Source organism: Ailuropoda melanoleuca, chromosome 11 (genome assembly GCF_002007445.2).
Source record: "Ailuropoda melanoleuca isolate Jingjing chromosome 11, ASM200744v2, whole genome shotgun sequence".
NCBI classification, from domain to species: domain Eukaryota; kingdom Metazoa; phylum Chordata; class Mammalia; order Carnivora; family Ursidae; genus Ailuropoda; species Ailuropoda melanoleuca.
In genome coordinates, this window is record NC_048228.1 from 67137269 (window position 1) to 67143311 (window position 6043).

Sequence of the window (6043 nt, forward strand, 5' to 3'; positions counted from 1 at the left end):
AACCCAAACCTTTTTGTTCTGTCAATTCTTCATAAATTGATTGTTTGTCTAAGAGGTATACAAGCTTCCTGCTTTGCTTACTTCTTTGAGTCTCATATTTTTAGGGGGCTCCTGTACGTATGAAATCAAATTTGTTTTTTTCCTATTAATCTATCTTATGTCCATTTCATTATTACACCAGGCAAAGAACCTAGAAGGAAACATTTTTCCACCCCTACACTACATTGCTGGCCTTGAAGATGGGAGGAAGGAGCTATCGTAGTCCAATGACGGTGGCCAGTCTCTAGAAGCCAGAAAAGGCAAGGAAAGGGATTCTCCCCTTGAGCATCCAAAAGGAACTCTTAAGATGATAAACTTGCATTGTTTTCAGCCACTAACTTCAGGTGATTTTGTTACAACAGTAAGAGGAAACTAATATACATCCTGAGAAAATGATCAAGGTTTCTGTGGTCACATAATTTTGGGAAACATTATTCACTCTATCTCCTTCTCAGTGCCTACAATTTGAGAAGTCCTACAATAAAGAGTCCTGTTTAACTTTGTTTAACTAGAATTTCCCAAAAGTTCTGACCATAGACATTTTAAAGACTATTTAACTGGAACCCACTTTGGGAAATAATGGTTTAAGGATTTATGCTATGGATGATGGCATCCAGAAGGAGGCAGACGTTCACTGATCTGGACTGAAATTCCATCCACTGATGCCGTTTCAGTGAATTATTATTGAGTGTCCATTATAGCTTTACATTGTCACAGGTACTGGAATGAGGGAAGAAGGGATGAGACATAAAGACAAAAGAAAATATTACTGATTCTAAGGAAATTATCATTTCATATGGGATATGACATATTTACCAAAAACTATAAACTGGGTAGAAAACGTTAGGTTCTGTGTGTATATATGGTGGCAGGATGAGCTGTTCTGGAAGTTTGGAGGAAAGAAAATGAGTAATTTCCGGGAAGTGGGAGGTGTCAGAATGAATTATGGAGGAGCTGGCTTTCGATTTTGTCTTTTAGGGGCAGTGAGGCTGAGGGAAGAGGGAGAAGAGAAGAAGGCGTTCTGAAGTGGTGGTCGCAGGGTGAGCAGCCTTACTGATCACTGGCACTACCTGACCCCAGAACTAAGCTGTTCCCCACTAAGGAAGGTAAGACAAGTCTTGGTAAGTCACATCCTTGTCTGTGCAATAATCAGAATTATAAATTGGGGTTCTAGTTCCAGAAAATTCTGAAGTCCTTACAAAAACACCAAAATTTATGGCAAATAAATAAGCATCAAATGACATGTTTTTAAAATACACAAGTATAGGGGTGCCTGGGTGGCTCACTTGGTTGGGCATTTTACTCTTGATCAGCTCAGGTCTTGATCTTGGTTGGGGTCATGGGCTCGGGCCCCATGTTGGGCTCCTTGCTAGGTGTGGAACCTACTTAGAAAAATAAAGTAAGATACAGAAGAGGCTCCTGGGTGGCTCAATCAGTTAAGTGTCTGCCTTCGGCTCAGGTCATCATCTCAGGGTCCTGGGACTGAGCCCCATATCAGGCTCTCTGTTCGGGGAGTCTGCTTCTCCTTCTCTCTCTGCCTCCTCCCCCTGCTCATGCTCTGTCTCTCTCTCAAATAAATAAATGAAATCTTTCAAAAAGTAAAATAAAATATATAAGTACATATGACCAAATACTTAATATAAAACTTTATCTTATATGCTCCTTTTGGGGTATCTTTCTGCACAGAATGGACTTCCTGAGGTTCCTTAAAAATATGTACCCAGTGAAGTTTAGACTTAAGATGTTTTTTGCTTTTCCTGGTAACCCTTCCTAGTGGTAAGGATGGCTTTCTTTATTGTTCCTTGGACTCCTAAACTTCAGTTCCGAAAAGTTTCAGCATCAACTCTGTGTGCGTGAAGACTGTGCTTCCACAGTAAATGCCAAAGGAGGACCATTTCCATGCTACTTTAGCTTCCTGTCTGATGTCAGTTTTAGTCTCCCTGGGAGCAGAAACCATCTCTGCTTGTTCTTTGTAAGCCGAGGCTCCGGGGCAGCGGAGGCATGCAGCCCATATTGATGGAAATGGTGAAAGGATTACCGAAGTGAAATCTTGGCTCCACTCAAACCGATTAAGAAAAAGAATTTTTTTTTTTTAAAGATTTTATTTATTTGACAGAGATAGAGACAGCCGGCGAGAGAGGGAACACAAGCAGGGGGAGTGGGAGAGGAAGAAGCAGGCTCATAGTGGAGGAGCCTGATGTGGGGCTCGATCCCATAACGCCGGGATCACGCCCTGAGCCGAAGGCAGACGCTTAACTGCTGTGCCACCCAGGCGCCCCAAGAAAAAGAATTTTTTTAAACATTTATTTCCACATGGAAAAGGAAGATTAAAACACGTGGCAGTTTAGAGATAAGGAATTCAACAGAATTTTTTGGTGGGGAAGGGGACTTTGGCCCCTAGAAGAAACAGGCTTATCACTTTCTGGAAGAGATGCCTATACTGCCCGGGGAGTTGATCCAAAGATAGTGGCAAATCAAGCAGCTATTTTCTGACATTTCATTAAAGAAAGGAAGGGCAGGATTTAGAGGATCACAGTCTCCTCCCAAGAAGCATATTCACATAGGTGTGACCTCTGGAGATTTTGTGCCCCCTCCCCTGCTCCCTGCTTCCCTGTTTGTCTGGCAAACACCTTCTCATCTTTCAAGTCAGCTCAAATGACACCTGTGGGAGGCCGTGTGGCTCCCTTTGGCAGTTGTTTACTCTGCCCTTTGTGTTTCCCAGCACTCTGTGCAGAACTCTCTCAAATATCACTAATCACATTTTATACGGTTATCTGCTTACATATCTGAATTCAATTCCATCGAGTTCTGCTAGGGCAATGTTAGATTCAAAGGCTCCAGGGCAAGGACTCTGGCCTCTAGAAGCTACTTCCTTCTCTGGGAGACAGACAAGTATACAATTACTTATAGTTCTCGGCAACCGCAGGAGAACATACGTAGAGAGGAGATGATGGGAGGGATGGCAGGGTCATAGTTCATCTCCTTAGCCCTCAGCACAGTGTCTGGCATATAACAAGTTCCATACATGTCAGTGGCGTGCGGGGGGAGGTAGAAAGAGATGAAAGCGGGGGGGGGAGGAAGAGAGAGAAGGGAGGGAAGGCAACAAAAGCGCCCCAGCCCTCCCGTCACTCTGCTGTGTGCTGTCCACTCCTCCATCACTCTACAGGTGGTATTCTCAGATCCCTGGAAGAGGTATTTTGGAGCAGACAGTTGGTGCATCAGTCACACCTGGCACGTAATACAGACATGATAACCACCATCTGAGGGCAACAAGTCATATTTGTCCTGTGTTTAACTGTCCTCCCACTCCGAGGGGGTCTATAGAAAAGAGATTTACACAGGTCGCATTTGCTGAAAGAACTAGTTCTATGCCAGTTTAATTCTTGGGTTCTGCATCACTAGACCAGCAGGATCTTTTGCTCCTGCAAAAGGATTTAACTACAATTCTGGTCCCCTCAGGACCTTGTTTGTCATCCAGCTCCCCCTTTCTCTGCCAGCTTCATCTGTGCAACCCACCTTGGGTTACTCTGGCAGCTCGAGAGCAGAATCTCATTTCAGGCCTCTGCTGTCTGCATCCCACAGCCCTCCCCGAGCAGCCTCTATTTCACGGGGGAGAGAAGGAGGCGGCAGGATGATGAGCCGGCTCAAAAGATGAGAGTGCAAAGTATTTCTCAAATTTTCATCTTCAACGGCTGGTATCATTCAACTCCCTGGGGGGAGACTATGCTTTGTTGCTTAGCTAGCAATATAATCTCTAGCTATCCTGATGCCAAAGTATCAGTTACAGGTTCATCTGGATGATGGGATAAATTGGTGTTCGGACCACTAGACAATGACACAAATTGGAGGTGAGGCAAAGGATGCCAGAGGGACCGACCTCTATCCTGAAGTAAAGCTGAATTCTTCATATCCTTGCAAATTAAGTAACATGAAGTAACTTGATTCTAAACTGCTGGTTGTCTCACGAAGAGAAGCCCACCCGCAGCGGAAGTGAAGCAGGTATTCCTGAAGAGGCTTTTTTCCTTGAGGGCCTAATTAGAGAGATGCTAACACTGCTGTGGCACCCCAGCTCTCCCAGTATTATGACAAGAGGAGACTGAAATAAAAATGACTTGTGTTTAAAAATCAGTGTTCTACCAGACACAAGAAGTCACATCTTGCATGATTCCACTTATATTAAATAGCTAGAAGAGGTAAATCCCTAGAGACAGAAAGCAGATCGGTGGTTGTCAGTGGTTAAGGGGAAGGAGAAATGGGGAATAACCGCTTAACATGTACAGGGTTTTCATTTGGGGGGTGGTGAAAAGGTTCTGGGATAGTTGCACTGAATGTACTAACTGCCACTAAATCGTTCACTTTAAAATGTCTAATTTTGCGGCACCTGGGTGGTGCCACTGGCTAAGGGTCTGACTTCGTTTCGGCTCAAGTCGTGATCTCAGGGTCGTGGGATCGAGCCCCCCTACGAGCCACCCCCCACCCTGACAAGCCACACTCAGAGCAGAGTCTGCCTCAGATTCTCTCTCCCTCTCCCTCTGCCCTCCTGCTCATGCACTCTCTCTCTCAAATAATAAATAAATAAATCTTTAAAATGGCTAATTTTATGCTATGTGAATTTCACCTGAATAAAAATAAATAAATGTTTTATAGTCAAATGTTTTCTAATCGAAGGCCTCAGGTATTTCTCATTGCTCAACCGTCTACCACTACTGGGAAATAAGGGGGATTTTATTCCCATTCCATAGTGATAAGAGGGATTAAGGAGGTCACTAAGTTCTAATACTTGTCACCTTTAGGTCCTTCTTGTGAAAAGCGTCATATTTTCCCAGAATGTCCATAGCAGAGAAGTAACTGAAACCAGTGACCCCTGACTTGCTTGGCCCTTGACAATTAGCAGCAGCAGCAGTAGCAAGAGCCGCAACTCTTTACTGCAGTTACACAGTGCCAGCCAGGTCACCAGAGGTCGATGGGTGCACCTGTGTCTCCTGACCCTCCCCCCTGAGCCCGCCCCCCACACCGACCCAGTTGACCCAGCTGCATTCCGGGGAGTGGCCATCTGTGGTGCGGACAGCAGACAAAGACTGTGGCTCATTCTCAGTCAGTAGGAAAATATGAAGACCTTGCTCTTGCCACATTCTTTCAGGATCAAAGAAAATCGATTTTTTTTAAAGATTTTATTTATTTATTTGACAGAGATAGAGACAGCCAGCGAGAGAGGGAACACAAGCAGGGGGAGTGGGAGAGGAAGAAGCAGGCTCATAGCAGAGGAGCCTGATGTGGGGCTCAATCCAACAATGCCGAGATCACACCCTGAGCTGAAGGCAGACGCTTAACCGCTGTGCCACCCAGGCGCCCCAAGAAAATCGATTTTAACAGAGTAGAAGCATCTTTGGAAGAGGCAGGTTTTCCCTTTTTTGATTCTAAGAATATATGCCTCAGCACACAGATCCAAAGCATCAGCTAGTAAGTGGAAAGAGAAGCCCAAGAACTTAGGAGGAATAAAACATAATGAGAACAGAGGTGAAAAGAAACTACAAGGCTGTGTCACAACGAGCAATGGCTAACAAGAAGGGACTGCCCAGTCTTACCTGACAACCCCCAACTCACCCCATGCAGTCAGGACCATGGACAAGGAAGCTTCCTAAACCCTTACCCAAGCAACTTTCTGAACCATTCAGTATGTCTCACATTCTACCTCTTGACATAGCTCTAATTTTTCTGGTTTTGACCTTCTGACCTTTCTTCCAACCACGCTTTGTCTCACCACCCAGACTTAATGCTTAGCTTTGGGATTTGTTTTTCCTTGAGTAATATCTAGACATTCCTCCAGGAATACTGCCTTTGGTGGCTTTGTGCACATTGAGCCTGACCCAGGGATGTCATCCTTCACTGTGACTCATGGAAAAGTCTCCAGTTCTGTTTTGGAATACCCTTCCTTGTCTCAGGTGTATCTCTCAAGACTAAGACTAAAACTAAAGTTCTAATGCTAATTTCAGGCTTAAAATGG